At 33.7% G+C, this 23,786-nt stretch overlaps 1 pseudogene; it reads right to left on the reverse strand.

The window, feature by feature from the left end:
- Positions 1-313: 313 nt before the first annotated feature.
- LOC120600098 (uncharacterized) overlaps positions 314-23,786 on the reverse strand; it is an 80,585-nt pseudogene continuing 57,112 nt past the window's right edge.

Below are 23,786 nucleotides of genomic sequence, written 5' to 3' on the forward strand. Positions count from 1 at the left end.
ATAATAAAGGAATAAGAGATGAAAGAAAATATATTTTAATACAATGTACTCATAAGTAAAAAGAAAGAAATACTCATGACAGCTCTCTTTTCTGTAACTGATCATATGTTCATATATGGTATTCATAACTATCTTCTAGTACCCATTTTGCATACGCCTTTAGGAAGCAACTTAGCTGGTCATGATTCTTTACATGGTGGAATGACAGAAACTTTGTTCCTTAAGGGTCTGGGCTATTATAAGTCCTGCCTGGATTGGGTTATTTTAGTTTTTTATGACCTTAATCACAGGGTGTGACACTAAGATAGATACATCATAACAAAACTCCTGTATTCCAGACATATTCTTCCTTATCTCTATTGTAGAATAGCATTCCAATTCCTCTCTGGTTATGAGGATCATTCACTGCAGCCATCACAGTAACTCCGTTCTTTGACATGAGGGTTTCAAAGTGGCTAGGAGGCAGTCTTAACATCAAGTTCAAAAACATTGTGCCACGTTGTGGAAGCATTCCTCTCTTTGGAATTAAGACCTCTAGACCACCAGAACATAAGGACACAGGAACAGGAAATAAAATATTGCTAGTGGTACACTGGGAGTAATAGTGAGTAAGAATACTCACATTTCCACCTCTTTCCGTGGTTCCTGAATTCTGCATATGAGAAAAGCAGCACCTTATATTGAAGGCTGATTCATATATAGTTATGTGTCTCATAACAATGTTTTGGTCAACAATGGACCCCATATGATAGTCCCATAAAATTGTAATGGAGCTGAAAAATCCTATCACCTAGTGACATAGCCATCATAAAGTAGTAGCACAAAGCATACTCTCATGTTTGTGATGATATTGGTATAAAGAAACTTACCATGCTGCCAGTTGCATAAAAGTATAGTACATATAATTACACTAATAAGCTATATCATTTAGGTTTGTGTAAATGTATTCTGTGACGTTTACACAATGATGAAATCACCTAACAATGCATGTCTCAGAATGTATCCCTGTCATTAAGTGATGCATGACTGTACAGCCTTCAAGAAACTATTGCTTCAGCCTAAGCAAGGTTAAGGCCACCTAATTGGATCTGGAACTGAGTCTTCAATATGTCCTTCTACATTTCTATCAAATCAGCACTTCAAGATGATGAGGAATATGATTAGACCAATGAATTTCATGAGCATTGGCCTATTGCCACACTTCTTTTGCTGTAAAGTGAGTTCCTTGATCAGACTAATGTTCTGTGAAATACCGTGATGGTGGATAAGGTATTTTGTAAGTCCACAAATGGAAGTTTTGACAGCAGCATTATGCATGGTAAAGGTAAATCCATAACTAGAGTAAAAGTTTATTCCAATAAGAACAAAATGATGCTCTTTCCATGATGGAAGTGGTTTAATGTAATTAATCTGACATCAAGGTAGCTGGCTGATCACCCCAGGGAATGGTGCCATATTGAGGACTCAGTGGTGGTCTCTGCTGCTGTCAGATTAAGCATTGAACAGTGGCTGTGGCCAGATCAGCATTCCTAAGTGGAAGTCCATTATACTGAGCCCATGCATAACTTCTATCCTTGCCACAAAGGCCACTTTATTTATGAGCCCATTGGACAATTATAAACATGGCTTGGGAAAGAGGGTGACTGACTCATAGAATGAGTCATCCTATCCACTTGATTATTGACATGCTCTACTTCTGAGGTCATACTTTAGTGAGCATTCACATGGGACACAAATATCTTAACATTTTTGCTCATTCAAAAGTCTATCTACAAGTTTATTTTCCCAAGTTCCTTGTTATCAATTTTCCAGTTATATTCCTTCCAAGTCCCTGACCATTCAGCTAAAACATTAGCCACAGCACATGAATCAGTATATGATTGCATTTATGATCATTTCTTCTTCCAAGCAAAGTAAATAACCACATGCACTGCCCAAAGTACTGCCCACTTGGAGTATATCTCTTTACTACTCTCCTTCAGGAATGTTCCAGAAAGAGGCTGTAATGATACAGCTACTCACTTTTAGGTGGTGTCAGCATGTCATGTAAACCAGGCGTGAGTCTTTTTTGTTTTTTTTTTTAACGTCTGTCAATTGATTATACAAAACTCTCCATAAGTGCAGTCTGGGTAAGAGAAGCTAATGTCACAGGAGTGAGGACCATGAGCATCTGAGCCACTTCTTCCTGTAACGACTTGTGCCCTCAGGGCCTGATTGTGTGTGTGTGTGTGTGTGTGTGTGTGTGTGTGTGTGTGTGTGTGTGTGTGGCATACATATATCAAATCCATTTGATGATGATGGTGCTATGCATGCTCAACTTTATGGCTTGATGGGTCAGAAAACACTCAGTTGTTGATGGACAGCTTCAGTTGCATGGCAACTTGGTGGCCTGTGGTTAAGTATTCAAACTCTACTAAGGCCCAATAGCAGGACAACAGCTGTTTTTCGAAAGGAGAGTAGTTAATCTGTAGATGATTGAAGGGTTTTGCTCCAAAATTTTAAAGGTCCATACCTCAGTTCACCTACAGGGGAATGTCAAAGGCTCCAAACTACATCCCTATGTGCCTCTGACACTTCAGGCATCACTGGATCTTCTGAGTCACATGATCCAAGTTTTCACAGAGGCCTGGACCTACTGCAGACCCTTATTTTTTTTCTGTGCCCCGACTCAAAACTAACTGTTTTTAGGTCACTCAGTAAATGAGCCAGAGTAACACACCCAAATGAACAATACGTTCCCTCCAAATCCAGAAGGCCATTAGATTTATAGTGCTTTTTTTTTTTTGGTTGTAGGAAGGACTTGACACAAACACTTATCTTTCATCTTAGAAAGTGTATCCCAACATATCCCAAAACACTGGACACCTAGAAATGTCACTGAGGTAGAAGGCCCCTGAATTTTAGTTAGATTTATTCCCTACATTCTAATATGCAAATTTCTTACCAGTAAGTCTAGAATAGTTGCTACTTCTTCATCAGTAGGTCTAATCATAGCATAATGTTAGCAAGGTAATGAACTAGTGTGATACCTATGAATGGAAAAAATGATCAAGATCTCTCTGAACTAATAGCATAGTCAATAATATTGTAATAACCATGTATAGTGCCAGGTGAGTACTAGACTAATTGGGAGGATCGCTTTGTAAATTATATAAATGTCTAACCACTATGCTGTACACCTGAAACTATTATAAAATAATATTAAATGTCAACAGTAATTGAACATTAAAAAAAAAAAAAGATCTCTGTAAACTAAATTATGACATAATACTGGAAAGTTGATTATACCCTTGAAGTAGGACAGTGTATGTGCATTGCTGGCCTTGCCAGCTAAAAGAAAACTGCTTCTTGTGATCCTATTGACAGGAATGGAGAGAGGCATTTGCCACATTAATAGCTGCATATCTGGTGTGTCAATTTGCTCAAGCAATAAAACCACATCTAGTAGAGCTGATGCAATTGAAGGCACCACTTGATTAAGCTTTTTGATAATCACCATCATTCTCCAAGATCTGTTTGTACTTGGCACATGTCAAATAGGCAAGTTAAATGAGAATATGGTGGGAATTACCACCTGCATTTTTTAAGTCCTTGATAGTAACACTAATTTTCAATCCCTTCAAGAGTGCAGTATTGCTTTTAGGTTATTATTTTCACAGATAGAAACAGTTATAGTGGCTTTCACTTGGTTTTCGCTGTGTTAAAAGTCCCCTCTACACATGTTAGGGAACCAATGTAAGGATTTTGCCAGGGATCAAGTAAATCTCTTCCAACTACGCATTCTGGAGTTGAGGAAATAACAACAGGTTGGATTGGGGGAATGACAGGGCCCACCGTGAGATGAGCCTGAGCTAAAAGTCCATTGATCTCCTGATTTCCATATGCCCTTACTCTGACTAATTTGTGGATCACAGTGATATTTTGAGTCTCCTGGAATTAGTGTTTATTCAGGGCTAATGCCCAGTAATACCCAAAAAGTATGATTATGTCCTCTTCTCAAATGTTCTATCACCTTGGTAAAGGCCGAATTTCCCTCTGGAAAATACTAGAAGAAAGAGTAACCATATACATTTTTGGTAATGTACTAGGTTCCTTCTTCAAGGGGTACCAGTCTCCTCTTCATTCAAGGGAATCTGAGTCTAGAATCTGGCTCAAATTTTGGAAATGGTTGAGCTGCAACTCTGCTTTATGAATCGAGTTAGACTTTTACGTATCTGAACTAGAACTTTTCTGCTTACGTACATGAAGAATTCACTGACTTCCTATCTTTACTTCCTATCTTTACTTCCTATTTTACTTCTGGGATTACCATAATCAACTAGTCAATGTCAGAGTCACACTATTGTGATTCATGATTTGACTCTGTTGTCCCTTATGGTAACCATGCCCATCTTGCCTTGGTGAGTGAGTGCCTCCACATGGACTCTGACACTCCTAGATTCAATTACTCCCATTGCATTTAGCTTACCTAATTCAGCGACTGCAGTTCCAACTGTGAGGTCTGGCCTACAAAAAAGAATGATCACAGAACTCGGATGTTGAGATTTCCCTCAAAAATTTATTTCTCACAATATAGTTGAAAGGTGTATTTTCTAGCTCTACCAATGTTGGTGAATAGGACTTAATTGAGAAATCTACTCTAACATTCTAATATCTCTAAGCCTTTGAATCCCTTCCTCTACATTAAACTAAGGCAGCTCTAGCATTTATAATTTGCTCATTGTGGACCACCTTTTTGTCCATGTTTCAAAAAAAAAACTCTTATCTCTACAGTTTTGTATGTTCTTACATCATTCTTACATCATTGACACAGACAATGTTGATTCTCCTCAGGACTCACCTCTTTCTTCTTCTAAGACACAAATAGACTCTAGTTCCAGCAGGCTCTTAAAGATGAGGTATAAAGCATGACCCATGCAGGGTTAATTTCCTTGGAAGGAGGTATAAAGGCTGCTACCATTAGGTATGGGGGAAGTTACTATCATTCAGGGGTGGAGAAGCTGCTTCTACTGGAATTAGGTAGGTTCCCCCATTGAGGATGGGGAGGCTGCATCTACTCACTAAGAAGTTTCATCAGAATTTATAGTCTCGTGTCTCCGCCTTCATTAAGATCGTCCTACACATCCCATTCCACCTTGTAGGACCCCATCCTCTCCCAATCAATGCCCTCACTTGAACAGCAAACATCCCTCTAGGCTGAGAGTTCAAGTTGTATTGTAATTCAGCCAGTCATAATATTAGATCCTAGATTTGATTTGCATCAGTCTCAGGCCTACAGCTACAGAAGATAAGACTTTTCTTCAGAGCACACAAAGAAGTTTCTAGGTCATTTGTGCAGTGCTGAGAATTTGAATCTCTGAGCTCATTCTCTTATTTCACCAGTTTGTCTAGTGACATTTGGAGCAACCAGACAACTCCATTACATTTGTAAGTTTTCCAAAACTGTTTGAAAGTTCCAGTTCCTTGCTTCTCATGATTGATTGAGGTATCCAAGGCAGCTATTAGTGTATTTGCTTTTTTTCCTCTTAATTTTTAACCTATCAGAGACTTTACATTCAAAACTTTTTTTTTCTGTATACAATATATATTTTAGTCTGTTTTTTTAACTTCACTCTGACAATCTGTTGTGTCATTCCAGCCTATTGACAATGACATTCTCAGCTAAGAATTTATGAGGCACTTGTGTAGGCCCATACTTATTTATAGCAAGCACATAGACATTTCTCCCCCCACTACTGGGGATGATGATGTGGCCAGGCCTCCCCTTGTGGTTCTTATTACAATCATGCACTTCAGCAAGAAACTATCAGAGAATTAAAAAAAAAAAAAGATTTATTTCTCACAGATTTTGGAGGGTATATGGCACAACTGAGGGCCCCACAGCAAGGTCACTGGTAGAAAGATTCAAGTGAGCAAGCATGCAACTGAGAATCTACCTTTATTAGGGTCCCGGGGAGGGATGACTAGGTTTCTGTGGGTTCATTTTTTATTGGTGAATTTAGTGGGAATTAGGGCATGGGAAAAGAGAAGTAAGTCATTCAAAAGATCAATTATCTAGATTATCCAGGGCTTTCTATATAGGGAACTTTTATGGATGGAGGTGGTATGTTTTTCTTATCTACTAGTTTTGCTGGTATCTTTGTCATATAGCTGGCAATGTTTTTTTTTTGTTTGTTTGTTTGTTTGTTTTTAAGATGGATGTCTTTGAAATGGATGCTTCAGCAATCAAAAGTTTAATGTCAAGCACTTACATTACAATAAAAAAACCTTAATGTCAGGTGTTTACACTATATAATCTCTATTTTATTTAATGGTGTTTTGATCTTTGACATGTGAATAGCTCATTAATACAGTCGGATTAATAGATATCACACTTGTTTTCTATTCATTGTTTTAGTTCTTTATATTTTTTCCTTCTCCTGACATTTCTGATTTTAATTGAGCATTTTATGTTATTGTATTTTATCTCTTCTCCTAGTATATAATTTATACACTTTTTAGATGTCTTTAGTCATTGCCCCATGGTTTGCAATATATATTTTAATATTATCTAAAGACACTTTTAAACAACTGTATACCACTTCTCATGTAATTTAAGTGCAGTATAACAAAATATTTGTTTCTCTCTTCTCCTTATGGCATTTCTATCATTAATTTCACCTATTCTTATGTTAATATTACCAAATACATCTTTTTTTCAAGAACTCCTTTTAACATCTCTTTGCTTATATTTTTTTTACATTAATTACCCATCTGTTCTTATCTACTTTTTTCAATATAGCTTTTAACATATTAATCACAGTAAGTTTAAATCTTTGCCTGGTAATTTCATCATCTGTGTCATATGCAAGTCTGTTTGTGGAGACTGCTTTGTCTCTTCAGACTGCATTTTTTTGTCCCTGTAATGTCTTTGTTCAAAACCAGAAATTTTATGCCATAATAATGATTATGGTAAATGGTAAATAGGCCTATAATGTGAAGATCTATGTTAATCTGACTAGGGCTGCGTTTAATGTGTTTGGTAACATAGGTACCAGATGCTTTGAATTTCTCAAGTATTCTTGTTTTTGCCTTCCCTCTTGGATTTAGGGCTTCCCTGGGTAACACTATTCAGAAATTTTGTCTCTTGAAGTTCTTTCAGTAGTAATTTATTTTTATCTATCATAGCTGCCTTGACAATGTGGTATAATATGACAAAGATTCTTCACTTGAACAAACTTTACTCAGGCTCCTGAACTTTCTCTTAGGCTCATTTGTGCACTTCCTTGTAAAATCAATTTAAACAAAAACCCTGCTAAGTCAGTTTAACCAGAACTCCCTGCCCCAGATATCTGATCAATCTTGATAGTTAATTGGGTCTCTTTTCCTCCACCACCCCCTAGTTGATGTTTGATCACCCTGTCTTGTCTTCAGAAAGAATCTTTTTAGGTCAGTTTAATCAAACCTTCTCTTAACTCCGTTTTGTTGTTGTTGTTGTTGTGTTGTTTTGTTTGTTTGTTTGTTTTGTTTTGTTTTTACTAATTTTCCATCCACTGGTCCGGACTCTACTCCTTGGCTATGAATTCCCACTTGTCTATACTCTGTTCGAAGTTGAGCCAAATCTTCCCCCTCTCCCCGACGGTAAAATCCCATTGCAGTTGTCCCTATGACTATCCTGAATAAAATTTGCCTTACCATATTTAATAAGTGCCATGAATACGTTTCCCCCCTTTAATAGATGTGGGAGAGGCAGAATGATTAATCTCTGCCTTTTGGTAGAACCTATGTCTCAGAGCTGTAGCTATCTCAAGTGTTTCGGTCCTTTCCACAGTGGTCTCTCAACGGACTAATTGCCTTAGTCCTTTCCCACCTTATTTCCTTGAAGCTTTGTATCCAGCTGGCTATGCCCCTGCAATTCATTTTAAGTAAGAAGACTCCAAGGAGCTAAAATGGAGAAGATTCCCCTTACACTTGACTAGGATAATTTTACTTTGGTTAAGTTCTTATCCCTGGAGAATAGAATAGGCCTTTGTTCTGGAGAAGGCTCTGGGCTTGTATTACAGTCTTTACTGTTTACAGAGCCATGAAGGGATAATTTTTGGATTTTAACTATGAGAATCGGCCAGGTGTACTTGAAGAAAAGCTACTGAAAGCATGGGAGCTCTCTTGTGGCTATGGCTTCCAGGAGATTACTAATTTCATATTAGTTCACATTTAGCTGCTAGCAATTTGTTAACATTACCATTTAAAAGCTATTAGTTCACTGCTCCAGCAGCTACTGCTTTAGGCAGGCATATCTTATTTGCTCTAACTCTCTGGATATGCCTGTTTTTCCAGTTCTGGGGAGTTTGTTACCCTGGAATGTCAGTTCTCTGCTAGATTAAAGAAAAGCTATTGATTTTCAGCTTCTCTTAACTTTTCTAGTTATAAAGACTAGAATGATCACCTAAAGTTCTTTGCTGAAACTAGAAGTTTAGGTTATTGTTTTTTTGTGTGATTGGTTGGTCATTAGCTGAAACTAGAAGTTTAGGTTATTGTTTTTTTGTGTGATTGGTTGGTCATTTTTAATTTAAAGTTGCCTGATTAAGGGGGCTACATCTGTGCCTGATTTAGATCAAAGATCATAGACCATAAGCTTAATATAATGATTACATAATATCTTGGGGAGTTTCTGACAAAAAAATTTATAAGAGTTAATTTGAGCCCAACTGAGGACAGTGCCAGAAGCAAAATCTCAGATGCTCAAGAGAATGACAATTTTGCAGTTTCTCTTATACATTTGGAATTAAGGAGAGAAAGTATAGAAGATTCCATGAAAATAAGAGAAAGCAAGGTAGGAATTAGATTATAGGATAATTGACACGATAATGTGCTCTTTAAGGTGGTTATGTTTCCAAAGGATCTGAAAAAGAGGCATTTCAAAGGTGTGTTAAACTAGATGCATAAAAACAACCAACAGGACTTGCTTAAGATGAAGATAACCTTTTACTAAAGAAGTTATATGCCTGAGGTATGACCACCCACCATGACCTTCCCAGTTAGGACTTTATGACCAGATCATCCTGTGAGGTTACTTTTGGTTATATTTATTATAGCATCCCCTTTTCATCTACAGTGTGAATACATTTTACATATGGACATGAATAATTTTGTTCAAGAGGGCACAGTATGATAGATTTTTATTAGTCACAAAACTTCAACCCCCCTATATCTGTTCCTTTGCCCTATACTTTGATTGTAGCTTCCCAAGGTACATGGTGTTTCTTGCCCTACCACTTGATTCTGTACTTACTTGGCACATTACTTGCTTTGGATAAAGAGACGTAGAAGACAAGATGCATGTAGAAACATGAAAAGCACTTGTAGAATTGGGTTTGAACTGTCTTTTGCATCTCTGCCATAATTAAGAAAACAAGCCCAAGCTTACCATGAAAGACATGAGGCAGAGCCAATCACCTCAGTCATCCAGCAAAGGCCAGCTTAGATTATTCAACAACCTACTAACTCTTTGATATGTGAGAAAGCCCAGCAGAGTCCCATAGCCTACTCCCAGGTAAAACTGGACATATGAGCAATAAATAAATAAATATATATATATATAAACATATCTATCTATCTATCTATCTATCTATCTATCTATCTATCTATCTATCTATATGTAATTCTTGGTGACTTTATGGCTGATTGATATAAAAAGCAATTGTGGCTAGTGGAGATTAATACTATACTATACCTTTCCTGAGTTTTCAATATTAGTGAATACTTTATGCTCCAGATCTTTATTTTTTGCCTTGATTTTGTAAATATCTGCTTTTGCCCTATTCATTTAAGAACCTATTATGTGACATTAGCTAACCTGATTAAATATACTTAACTAAAGTGATAATGTAACTGTGATTATTGTGGTTTTATTAGTCTTACGATTGTAACTATTTTTTATTCTTTATTTTCCTTTCTGTCCTTACAATATCATTCTCATATTTTAAGTACAAAAAAATGCCTTGTTAACTAATGTCTAATTTGTAGATTATTTGCCTGATTGAGAACTCTAGAAATGGACTTCAAAGGAAGCTAACAGTTCCAAGACCATTTGGTGCCCAAAGACTGACTGCCAAGTCCTCTCTAGACTTTTGCTTGACCAATTTCAGGATGCTTATCAGAACAGGCTGCCCAGGAGAGTTCATCATGCTGATTCTTACCCTAAAACAGGAGCTCCCCACCACTTGTTTCACTTGTCTAACCTCCAGGCTACATGAGAAACAAGCCAAGGCCAGAAGACAAGATAGATGGCCTTGACCTACCCCTCCCCTCCAAGATACAGCCCACTTCCTGGGGCTTTGGAATTTTCCTCTGATCTCTTTCCATGCCCTCTCCCTATAATAACCCCTGCCTGCACTGAAGAGGCAAGAAGGCCTTCGGGACAGCAGTTGCTGTCTTCACAGGATGGCAGCTCTTGAATAATCCTGTTTTCCTACTACCAAATTCTTGTCTCCTGAGTTATTGGTTTATGAATTATTGGCTTATGGGCAGCAAGCAGCCGAACCTGAATTTGCTAACAATAATGGACAATGTTAATTTACTGGTATAGCTTTCTAAGTTAACATTTTATTTTTAGCAAGATTTTATTGTTCCATAACTCAAATGAGTACATAATTTGGTATTTCAGTCATAGGGGTAGGTGAATAGGAAAGAGTTCTTATGAAAAGGAGACCATTGATCAACACTCAAATCCCATTTTTTTTTCCAGAGGTTGTACAGATTAGATTATAGGATAGTTAACAAGATTATGTTCTCTTCAGAGTAGTTATGTTTCCAAGAGTTCTGAAAGAGAGGCATTTCAAAGGTGTGTTAGCCTAGATGCACAAAAACAATGGACAAGGTATACAAACCTGCCCAAGAGCAGAGGCAGCTGTAATACAAAGACAACATTCTTGGATTTAGATTAAACTAGGATCAGTTTCAAGGGATGTTATATCATCTCTATGATTCTGTACAAATCCTGTATCTTCCCTAAGTCTTAGTTTCCTCCTTGATAATATCAGTATCTAAATATCAAAACTGACATGGAGATAAAGTAATGTATTTGAAAGAACTAACTCTAAAGTAATATCCATCTAATATATACTATATTATACTATTAATATGGTATGTTTTAACATGAGAGGAAGATGGAGAGCTTTTGGTGGAAATTACAATTTCTCTACATATTTATGTAGATTAATAAACATAATTCGGTCATTCTCAATATCTAATATGATTAAAATCTCTTGAGAAGCTTGTTAAAATGCACATTTCTAGTCCAAGACCCCAGAGATGCAGACATAGTAAACTTTGGGCAAAACTCAGGAATATTTATAATGAACAATCTCCTGGAGTAATTCCAATGCAGGTGGTCTTCGGTCTTTATAAAACACTGCCATAATCATCCATTAACCTCTTCTGCCTTAGCTTAGGTTTTGAACATCCATCTGTCCACTTGCCTTCAAATTGTAAGCATTATTAAGGCTTGTCTCTGGTGCATTTTAAAATGCAAGGCTGATGTGTGATGCTAATAGCAGATGAGATATTAAAAAAAAAAACATAAAATCAGATGGAGAGGATGAAGAAAGGAAACTTTGTGAGTACTCACAACAGTATATTGTAGAAGTTATGCTGTATAGCATGTGTTCTGCAGTTGATATATCTTGACAGAGAAAAAAAGGCTCTAAAATGAAAAAATACGAAAAACAATTTATTTGTAATATTTCAACCCTTGAAACCCCAATGTACTTTCATCTAAAGGAAAAAACATGATAGTAAGCTATCTAACCTCTTAAATCATCACTTAACTAGTTGAACCATTATTTGAATGAGAACAGATAATTCAAATCATAATTTATTATTAATAATTATTCAATCTATAATGCAGTGGGCATTCGAACTTATTCGCTGCTGGGTTTAATTCAATAAAAATGTTGACATTTAATAACTGGACATAGAATCAAACCTTTATATTTTCTGTTCAGTTACAGCTCTACCGTTTCCCCTGCCCTGATATCCACACTTTATATCTTTGGAATAGAATTAGTTGAACTCATTATCACACTAGGTTTGAGCCAGTCTGTTAGCACTGATAAATGCAACTACATTCTGCAGTTACAAACTGTCATTTCTAGAATTTATCTAACATAATGCAATTTGTCATTCAAATATCAATGTAGCTTTTATAGTTAGACTCTAGATTATCTAATATTTCTTTAGTGCATATTATTTTCTTTGTCGTTTCTTTATCATTCCTACATCTGAGGAAAAAATGTTGCCACAGCTTATGTATTTAGTATGAAATGCCTTATTTTTACATATATAATGTGGCTTTAAACAGCCACATTAGGAAAAACTTTAAATGTCAACAAAGTAATACACAGATATATGAATGTTACATTGAATTCTAAATTGTTCGAAATTAAAAGTTATTTCAAGTACCATCTTTTCAAAAACATATTTAACAAAATTATTTTAAATAAATTTAAAAATGGTTGTCTCTGGTTTATTCAGTGACTTGTACTATAAAATCTTGCCTACCTTTCTGACTAAAATATATGTCTTGAGGGCTTTTTATGTGCTAAGTACTACATTAAGCATTTCAAATGTATATCATTTAATTCTTAAAATAACCTTAGGTGAACTTATTAGCATCTCTAATTTATAAATAAATATAGACACAGAGAGATTATTCAAATTGAAAAAGATATTGCAAATACGGTAATTTTAAGAGCCAATATTTGAATATATTTACTTTACCTCAAGAGACTGCACTCTTAAGTATAACATTAAAATCTTCACTGATGTGATTATCTCTGGAGCACATTTTGATTCAGAAAGGTGAAACTTTTACTCCCAAATTCACATTGCTTTGAATTTAATTAATCATGTAAATGAAATAACAATATATTTTGGTTTACTTCAGGATTGAGTGAAAGCATGTGACAAATTCATGAAGAATGACTCTACTAAATTTTTGGTCATTATGATGACATTATGAGAAAGAACATGAGAGTATTTGCACTTTAATTTAGTCTGTCAAAGAGCTTCATTGGTGTTGAGTTTTTGACCCAAAATGAAACATACATATGCAAAGCAATTTTAACCACATCTTATAAAATAGTATAGAGAATGTTGTGACCGGAATAAGCAGACTCAACCTGAGTGCTTTCATTATAGAGGCAGTTTATTAGCCGGCAGCTGTCCTTCCAAAGGAGCAGGCCCGAAATGCCAAGATACAAGGTTTTTAAGCCTCAAATCCCATTCCTCATTCTGTCTTAAACACAAAGGTCCATCTTCTCCTATTCACTACCTGTCAACCCACTGGTCAGGTGTGCAAGCAGGGAGTACAGAAGCAGAAAGCTTGTTGTTAGAATGTTATGTTCCCATGGGTGATTGCCTATGTTCCTATGGGCAATAGCCAGTGTTCCCATGAGCGATGGCCAAACAGTAATTTTCAGCTTATATACAATTGATTATTTTTCATGCCACGCAAGCAAGCAGGGTTACACAGGCTAAAATTGGCAGTTAGCGTATGAGCTCATTGTTACAAGTTTCATGATTAGCAGAATGCGGTTAGGGGTTCCAGAAACTAAGCGGAAGGTATAGACTTCCTTTGTCCAGTTTCAGGTTTTATTTATCCTTTAACTCTTTCACATTTCTGTGACCTTTTCAGTAGTGTGTCATCACAAGACAGGAAAGAGTTAATTCAGCAGGCCTGAATTCGGAGTTATTCAAACTCTGCAGATTCCAAAGGAAGGCCTGTTTTAAGGATTGGCCCTTGGCTTGCTTCTGCAATATAACTTCTGAGTTCTTCTAACGTTCTTCCTATGAGTGTTTTTGTATGCATGAGGCTTTCAGCCATACAGTACCAATTTGACAAAATAAGTTTAAAGACAATATTATTTATAGTGAATGCTTGTTTTTGCTTTAAGGAGGGCTGGAATCTTAATAGCTGAGATCATCCACATGGATGCTACATCACCTACATGACTAGTTCCCAATAAAAACATGGAAATCAAAGCTTTTGGTGAACTATCCATTTTGGCAATATTCCACACATGTAAGATATCACTGTTGAGAGATTTAAGTGTGACTCCACTGTCAAGGGCTATTTGCAAGGTATATTGAGATAATCATATTTTTATCTTTACTCTGTTAATGTGGTGAATTTTATTGATTTTTAATTTTAAATTAAATTCACTTTCTCAAAATGAAGACAAGCTCAGCATGAATCTGATTTATTATTACTTCTACATTTTTACATATTGTTAGATTTGCTTTGCTAATAAATTGTTTAGGAGATTGTATCCATATTTATAAAAGAGATTAGTCTATAATTTTTATTGTATTATTTCAGATTATGTATCAAGGTTATTTTGGACTCATGGAGTGTGCCCTCTATTTCTATTATCTGAAAAAGTTGTTCTGATATTGTGTTTTTTTTAATTAAGTTTTGAAACAAATTAAAATTTTTTTCATGTTTATAAAATGTAAAAGTAGAATTATACTAGAGTACTCCTGTGTTTCTGGAATCATTTGGTCAACAATATGATTGTGAGATCCACCTATATTTTTTTGTAGAAATACTTTTTCTTTTCTCAATCGAGTACCATATTAGATAATTTTAATATTCTCTTCACTATCACTATGGAAATTTGGGTTAATACCAGTTTGAGGTAGTATGAATAGTGTTTCTATGAAGGTTATAAATTTATTTTAGTGAACATATGTCTATATTGCTATTGAGTATATAATAGATGTAGATTATTTTGTATCATAGAATTTAATTACAGAAGGAACTGTAAGGGAGGCAAAATTTTTCCTCTACCCTCTTAGCATCTCTGGTCGAGCCTGATGTTTAAGTTGACATAAGACAGATATCAAAAGAAAAGCATATAAATTTTATTTTTACATGTACATAGAAGACTTCACAGAAAAATAAAGACCCCCCAAAGCAGTAAAGCCTAAGTGTTTATATACTGGATTGAACAAAGTGTAGTAATTATGACAATGTAACTAAAATATATGAGGAGACTAAAGAAAGATAAGAGTTATTTTAACAATTTTGTAGAGATTCTTCTTGGCTTCTACTCCTTGTTTCTAGTGATAAAAGTTCTCTTTTATTGCAAGCGCAGATAAGGCATCTTTCACATAAGAATTTTATCTCTTGTTTTCTGGAAGAAAAAGAGAGGTTGGAGTGCCTTCCTTGCACCTGTTATTTTTCAAGTGCATTTTACTCAAAATATTCAATATGCCAAATAAGCATATTTTTAGGTGATATTATTTGAACTCCTTAGATATCCATAAACTTTCATTTTCCAATGTGCTTCTATCAATTTGCACTTCCATTATCGATGTATGAGAGTTTGCTCTACATACTTATCAACAGTTGATATTGCCTATCATTTCTATTCTCATGATTCGGATGGGTGTATATTTGATTGTGTTGAATGACAAAATCATATTAGTGAAGAGAAGCACAACTGGAAGAGTTAATTTACCAGATATAGGTATTATTAAAATGTACAATAAGTAAAACATGGTATTATAGGTGTAAAGACAGATGGCCAGAATTTGACTTACGCAAACACTATTGTTTTATGATAAATGTGTTACTGCAGTGCTTGAGCAAATGATATCCTTTCTAATGAAGAGAGCTGAGTCAATTGGTTATTTGTATAGAAGAAAATAAATCTACAGTTCACCAGTCACAGTACAAAAATAATATAATAAATTTCTGATAGAGGAATGTCAGCTGCAATGGCCGATTAGAGATCTTCAAAATTCTGCTCTTTCTTAAAAGCAATGAGAGCAATGAAAAAATGTCAAAATCAACTTGTTTCAGAACTCTGAAAATTAAAGGCTTTCAATAATCCAAGGAGTGAATATTAAAGAAGAAATATCTGAATCATAGTAAATACAGTGAGCTTTGTGTCATTTTAACTTGCTCTACTTCTACTCCTTCTGCTCCAGATCTGTAGTAATTTTAAAAATGAACAGCCCACAATCAAGGTGAACACCAACACACTGACAGCCATCACAGAGGGTAGAACACAGTTGGAGCTCCTTCAAAGGTCCAGAGAAATGTCATTATTTGAACTATCTGGTGGTTACCTGGTAGACTCTTAAATTCTTCATGAAATCTTCATGAAATCTTCCAGAAATAAAAGAAGTAGAGACATTCTTCAACTGAATTTATGAAATAGGTATTACCTGATACTAAACCAAGAAAAAGACTTTATTAAAAAAAAATAATAACTGACTTACTGAAAACAAATTGATGATTGCCAGATGGGAGGAGGGTTAGGGATGCTGAGAGAAAATGATGAAAGGATTAAGAAGTCCAAATTAGTAGTTACAAAATGTTACAGGGATATGAAATAAAGCATAGAGAATATTGTCAATAATATTATAATAACTATGTATTGTGCCAGATGGGTACTAGACTAATTAGGAGGATAACTTTGTAAATTATATGTTTCTAACCACTATGATGTACACCTAAAACTAATATAAAATAATATTGAATGTCAACACTAATTTAAAAATAAAAATAAAAGCATCTACTGACAAATATCTTTTATGAATATAGATGCAAAAATTCTAAACAAAATACAAGCTTACTGAATCATTCAACATATAAAAAATGTCTTACAACATGACTCAGTTTTATTCCAGAACTGTACTTAACATACAACAATTAATCAGTGAAATACATCATAATAGAATGACAGAACAAATAGAATAAAGAACAAAAAAGATTCATAATCATCATAATTTAGAACAAAAGAAAACATGCAAAAATGCATTTGACAAAATACAATGTTATTTCATTATAAAAACACACAACAAACTGGAAGAGAGGGGAAATTCTTCATCTTGATAAAGACATATACAAAAAATGCCCAAACTAGCATTCATGCTGAATGACAAAGTTCTGACTGTTTCTCCACTAAGATCAACAATAAGAAAGGAAGGTACATTCTCGCCACTTTTATTCAAGATTATACTAAAGTTTCTAGCCATGGCAGTAAGACAATAAAAGAACAAAAGCATTTTGATTGAAATGGATATAACAAAAGTATCTACATTTATACATGCTGTGATCCTGTATATAAAATTTCTAAGGATAACACAAAAAAATGCATTAAAACTAATAAACAAGTTTAGTAAGGTTGAAAAATATAGAATCAATATATACAAAAAGCTGTTGTGTGTCTATACATTATCAATAATCAATCAAAATGAAAACAAGAAACAATTCCATTTACACTAACACCATAAACCATTAAATATTTAGAAATTATTTTAACAAAAGAAATGTAAAACTTCTACATTAAAATCTAAAACAAAAGATTATTAAGAGAAATTAAAGAAGATCTTAATGTGCAAAAACATTCTATGTTCATGAATTAGAAAACTTAATATTATTAAAATGGCAATAACCCCCATGAATTAAGAACATGCACATGCCCAAAGCTGAACACTCACTCAGAAAAAGAATCTCAGAAAACCCTACTCTGGCAGACTTTTAGACTTCACACTAGCAGGAAGTGAAGGTCACGGCAGAATTGCAAATAGCCTGGGTAAGAATTGAAGGAATGTCCCAAGACAGTCAATCTGAAAAAAAAAAAAAAAAAAAAAAGAAAGTGTTGTAGTTGTTTGTTGTTGTTGTTGTTGCCGTTGTTGTGGTGGTGGTGGTGGCGGTGGTGCCTCCAGGGATTTAAGAAAACTTCTTTAAATCACTAGATGATAATGTGCAAATGGAATCGCACAGGTGACAAAAAAATAAAGTTTACTAAATTAGTTTTTAAAAGTCACTGAACACACAACTACATCCTACAATAAAAAACCTGAGAAGGGAGAGACTTGAACTGCCAGACTTACCACATCATTCGACAAGGAATTACAAGGCAAAGAAATAGCAAAATGTAAGACAGTTGTAAGAAAGAAGTAAATCAGTTAGTATAAACTGTCCCTGAAGAAGCCCAGGCATTAGATTTACTAGACAAAGATTTTAAATCAATTTATTTTAATATGCTTTAAAAGAAAACCAAGGTCAAATAACCAAAGAGAAATGGATCTCCCTATAAGGAGCATATCGATAATTAAATGCAAATTATAAAAAGGGACTAAATAGAAATTCCAGAACTGAAAAGTACAGATAAAATGAGAAATTCACAAGAGGTGACTAGCAGTAGATTGAGCAGACAGACAAAAAAAGTCGGAAAATTTGAACATAGGTTAATTAAGATTATCCCGTCTGAGAAAAAGAGAAAAAAAAGCATGAACAATACACATAATCTGAGACTTGTGGAACACCATAAATAATACTAATAGATATATAAAAAGAGTCATAGATAGAAGAGAGAAAAGGGGTCACAAAGAGTATTTAAAGAAATGGCATACGTTTCCCAAATTGACGAAAAATTATAATCTACACATCCAAGAAACTCGGCAAACTCCAAGAAGGATAAAATCAAAGAGTTACATCACAATCAAACTGCAGGAAGCTCAAAACAGATTTCACTCATACGTAGATATAAAACTAAAAGTAACAAACTTGACAAACAATCAGAGACTCATGGACAAAGATAGTGGATTTTTGGTTACTAGAGGGAAGGGGAGAGGGGGAGGTAGGTAAAGGTAAGGGAGGGTCAAATATTTGGTGGCAGAAGGAAATTTAACTTTGGGTAATGAATTTACAATGCAATATATGTATGATATGTTATTGAATTGTACACTTGAAACCTATTTGATTTTACTAAGCAATATCATCCCAATAATTTTAACAAAAAATAAAAATAATTTTAAAAAGCAGCAAGAGAAAAATGACTCCTAACATATGAGAAATTTTTAAAGATCGAAGGCTAATATTCATTATAAATCACAGAAGTCAGAAGGCTGTGAGATCACGAATCAAAAGTAATAAAAGAAAAAAAAGAAACTATCAATGAAGACTTTGTTTTGAAGAAAAAATTAAGACATTCTCAGGTTTTTAAAAAAATCTCAGGGAGTCTGTTGCCAGTAAACCTACTGAATTAGAAATACTTAGGGGAATCATAGGGGCAAATACAGAAGGCCACTAGAAAATAATTAAAACTTATAAAAAAAAAAGTAAAGAACACTGGGAAAGGTAACTTCAAAGTTAAATGTAAAAGTCAGCATTATTGTATTTTGCATTGGTTTATTTTTATTAGTTTATAAATACCTTTTCAAATTTTCTCTATGTGATTTAAAAGACATAAAATAAAAATGCATAAAATAATAATCATAAATCTATGTTAATAGGTACATAAATTATAAGAAAATAATTTTACAAAACAACTTAAAAAATGAGAAACTATATAGGGTAGAGTTTTCCATATTATTAAACCTAAGATAGTAGTAATTTAAACTACATTGTTGTAGATTTGAATTATTAAGTCTAATCCCCAGAATATCCACAAATAAAGTAACTAAAATATGCTGCAAATTAGAATAAGACCATATTTAAAATGATGCATTATAAAAAATATATAATAAACATAAAACAAGTAAGTACGGTGAAATTGAGAAACAAAAAATAAAAAAAAATATATAGGAAACAAAAAAATGGCAGAAGTCCTTTCTTATCAGTAATTACTAAAAATATAAATGGATTAAAATTTCCAATTTAAAGGTAGAGTTTTCAAAATGAATAAAAAATACAGAATCCAACTATGTATTATATACAAAGATTCCATTTAGATTTAAAGACACAAATAAGAGTAATATAAAAGGGTGGAAAATACATTTCATAAAAACTAATCAATAGAGATAGATAGTTATATTAATGTCAAGCGAAACACACTTTAAATTAAAAAAAAAATAGATGAGAGAAAGAATTAAATTATATATTTATAGAAGGGCCAATTCATCAAGAAGATATAACAATTAAAAACATAAAGGGAATGAGTTCAGTATCATGGTGACATGAGTTGTTCTTCTTTTCTTTCTCCTTTTCTTCTGATGATTAGACATAGTGTATCATTATATTTGTTTTAGTCTTTTAAAATATTTATTAATGTAGTGTAGTTTACAAAACATAAAATTTTATATACTATGTTAGATTTATACCTTATGTAGATTTTTACTATATATGTAGATTTGTGTTATCGATATGATAGTATTATTTTTAATTTCAACTTTTAATTGTTTGTTGCTAATATATAGAAATAAAATGATAATTTTATATTTACATTTTATGTTGGCAACATACAAAAGATTTTAATATGTGTTTTTATGGATTCTTTGATATTTTCTACATAGACAATAATGATTTTAAGAGCTAAGGAATCGAGAAATAATCAAAATTTATTAAACCCAAATACTAGAGATTCTACATGGAATTACATGGTAGGTATACCTGAGAATAACATGTAAACCAGGAAAGTGTTTTATAACGTTTTCAAGGAAACCACATGAAGTCAGAGAATCATAGGTTGGCTAGGTCTCAGGATTCTAAATAACGCAAAGTAGAAGCTCCTTACTAAAGGATAATAATTGGGAGTGCAATTCATCTTGATCAAGAGAGGGATGCTATGAGTGGAGAAAAGTAGTGATTGAGAAAATAAAAGTGTAAAATATGTGAGGAATATTTTACGGCATAGAAATTAGTGGATAGTTAAAATTAGGAGTCATATGTTTATTGCTTTATCATAATAGTAGAAAAAGTTCTAGAACAATGCATACAGAAATGCTCACATTGTTGACACCGCTACTGTCTCCTATTCTCTCTATAGAAATTTCATTTAAAAAAGGGAAACCTCATCTCTTGTAGCTATGAAGATAAGTGAATGATTTTGTTCAAATTCCATACAAACACAATTTTAGAATAGTGGGATTAATTATATAAATAACGTAAAATATAAAACTATAAACCAAAAACTATAAACCAAAAAGTTTGATCTATAGGTTTAATGTAATTTCTATCAAAATTCTAGCAAGGTGTTTTATTAGACTTAGACAAGCTTATAATAAAATTTATATGGAAACGCATTGGTCCTAGAATAGATAAAACGATCTTAACGAGGAAGAATAAAGTATTAATAAATGTATTACCTGATATTAAAGATTATCTATCTGTAGTAATCATGACAATGAGATATTTGCAGAAGTCAATGGAACATAATAGAGGATGCAGAAATAGACTTACATAAATATGTCCAACTGATTTTTGACAAAGATATAATATCAAGTCAACGAAAAACAGAGAACCTATTTAACACACGTTGCTCAAACAATTGTACATTGGTGGGCAAAAAATAAATTTCAAGCTAAGTCTTACTTCTTATTAAAAAAATAACTTGAAATGAATTACAGACATAAATATAAAACATGAAACTAAATAGTTTTAAAGAATAAGTGTAGAAGAGCAACATCTAGATCTAGGGACAGACAAAAGTATAATTGCAGAAAGACTTGACACAAAAGTATAATTGCAGAAAGAAAAAAAGAGATAAATTATAAATTTTTAAACTTTTTGTTCTATGTAAGATTATGTTAAAAGGATGAAAAGAAAATGTCCATGTCGGGGGAGAAATATTCTAAAATATATATCTGACTAAAGATTAATAACTGGAATATATTTCTTAAAAACATTAAAATGTCAATTTAAAAAAAAAATCCAGCTAGAAAATGAGAAAATAAAATGACCAGATATTTTCTAGAAGAGCATACATAAATGGCAAATAAAAACATAAAAAGATGTTTAATATCATTAACCATTAGGGAAATATAAGTTAAAAAGTACACAACTAATGGAAAGGCTAAAATAAAATTAACTATGATAACACCAAATACTGACAAGGAGGCAGAGAAATTGAATCACTCATAAATTGCTGGTAGGAATGAAAGTAGTACAGCCACCTTGAAAAACATTTTGGGACATTCTTATGAAACTGACATGCAACTACCACATGATCTAGCAATTGCAGTCTTAGACATTTATTGCAGAGAAATGAAAATTTATGTTTTCACAAAATCCTGTACATAAATGTTCATACCAGCTTTACTAGTATTAAAGAAAAAACAAAAATAATATAGATGTTCTTCAACAGGTGGATTGTTAAACAAACTGTGGTACAAGTATTAAGAGAATACTAATCAGTAATAAAAATGAACAAATGATAGAGCTAACTTTTGAACACTGCAGAGATTAGGGGCACATGCACAGTCAAAAATTCACACATAATTACAATAAACCCTCTGCATGTGTAAGTTTTCAGTAGTGAAGTTGACCCTAAAACAACATGAGTTGGAACTACACAGGTCAATGGAACTGCAGTCAATTGAACTGTGTAGGTCAATTGAAACAAATCTCCATAAGTGGACCTGTGAAGTTCAAAGCCATTTAAGGGTCAGCCATACATGCAATAATAACCCGAATGAATCTCCAGGGAATCCTGTTAAGTGAAAAAAAAAGACAATTTCCAGTATTATAATTTTATTTGCATAAGATTCTTGATATGGCAAAATTATAAAAATGGAGACCAGATTAACAGTTGGCAGGGATTAGTTATGGTGGATAGGTAGAGTGACTATTAAAGAGTACCACAAGGTGTCTGTGAGGTGATGGAACTGTTCTCGATTGCACTGGTGCATACATAAATCTACATATGGAAGGTAATTGTATAGAACTAAATACACACGCAAATTAAGTACAAATAAAACAGAAATTCTCAACAGACTGGCAGCTTTATCAATGTTATTCCAGTTGTAATAGTGTGCTATTATTTTGTAAATGTACCATTGGTGGGTAAAATGTACATGTCAGCTCCATTATTTCTTACACTGTATAATTATGTGGGAATCTACAATTATCTCAATAAAAGTTTTAACTAAAATATTACTGAGTAAGAAGGGATTTGAGACTTAGGTAGAAGGCAATGACAAAAATATACAGATAAATAAAATAAAAATTAAATACAAATTATTTTTCAGGTCTTTCATGTAAGGAGCTTGGAAGCCATCAACCACATTTTCACAGGAAAAAAAAGAAAAAGCTGAATAGACTAAAAATCAACAATTCCTCTTAGATTTATCAGAGCATTTAATGCCATAAGGCAAATTGCTTCTCTCAAAATTGAAGAGACAGACAGAAAGATACAGAGAATTGCAACTTACCAGAGAAGAAGGCCAGGAGCAGACCTATGGTGACCAGTACAAGGGTAGAAAAAACCTAAACTATAATCGATGAATTGCTGAAGTCTCAGTGTGGACAACTCCAGAGAGCTAAAAATTTCAGGGGATGGGCAGTTTTAGGGATATGCCACAGTTTTGTGAGTTTACCTTCAGGAGCCCTACTGGGTTCTTACAGCAAAGATTGGATAAAAAGAGTCCCCATGCTCTTCTTACAGGGAGAGGGAGAAAGTAACTATTTTGAAATATACTTGGAGCACCCTATTTTTTAACAAGGCCTGCCCTTAAGAGAAACTCTGACTGGAGTTTTACCAGGGTCTAACTGACCTGAAAGAAAGGAAAAATCCCATAGCTTTCTCTTGCTTTCCATGTAGGGGAAGAGAAATACACAGCTCCAGTCACTCCTAGTTTTCCTGTCTCACCTAAGGGGAAAACAAAGCAAAATGAAACTGGAAATCACTTCAGGAAGACACTGTCAGCATGGACTCACTGAAAGATTGACACATAATCATAGGACAATAGAATATTTCCAACTACACCTTACCACCACATTAATAGGTCTCTTGTATAATATAATTGGGATACAACCAAAAGAACTACATGTCTTTAAGAAGTCTTTAAGA

This window comes from Pteropus medius, unplaced genomic scaffold (assembly GCF_902729225.1).
Source record: "Pteropus medius unplaced genomic scaffold, Ma_sr-lr_union100, whole genome shotgun sequence".
NCBI classification, from domain to species: Eukaryota; Metazoa; Chordata; class Mammalia; order Chiroptera; family Pteropodidae; genus Pteropus; species Pteropus medius.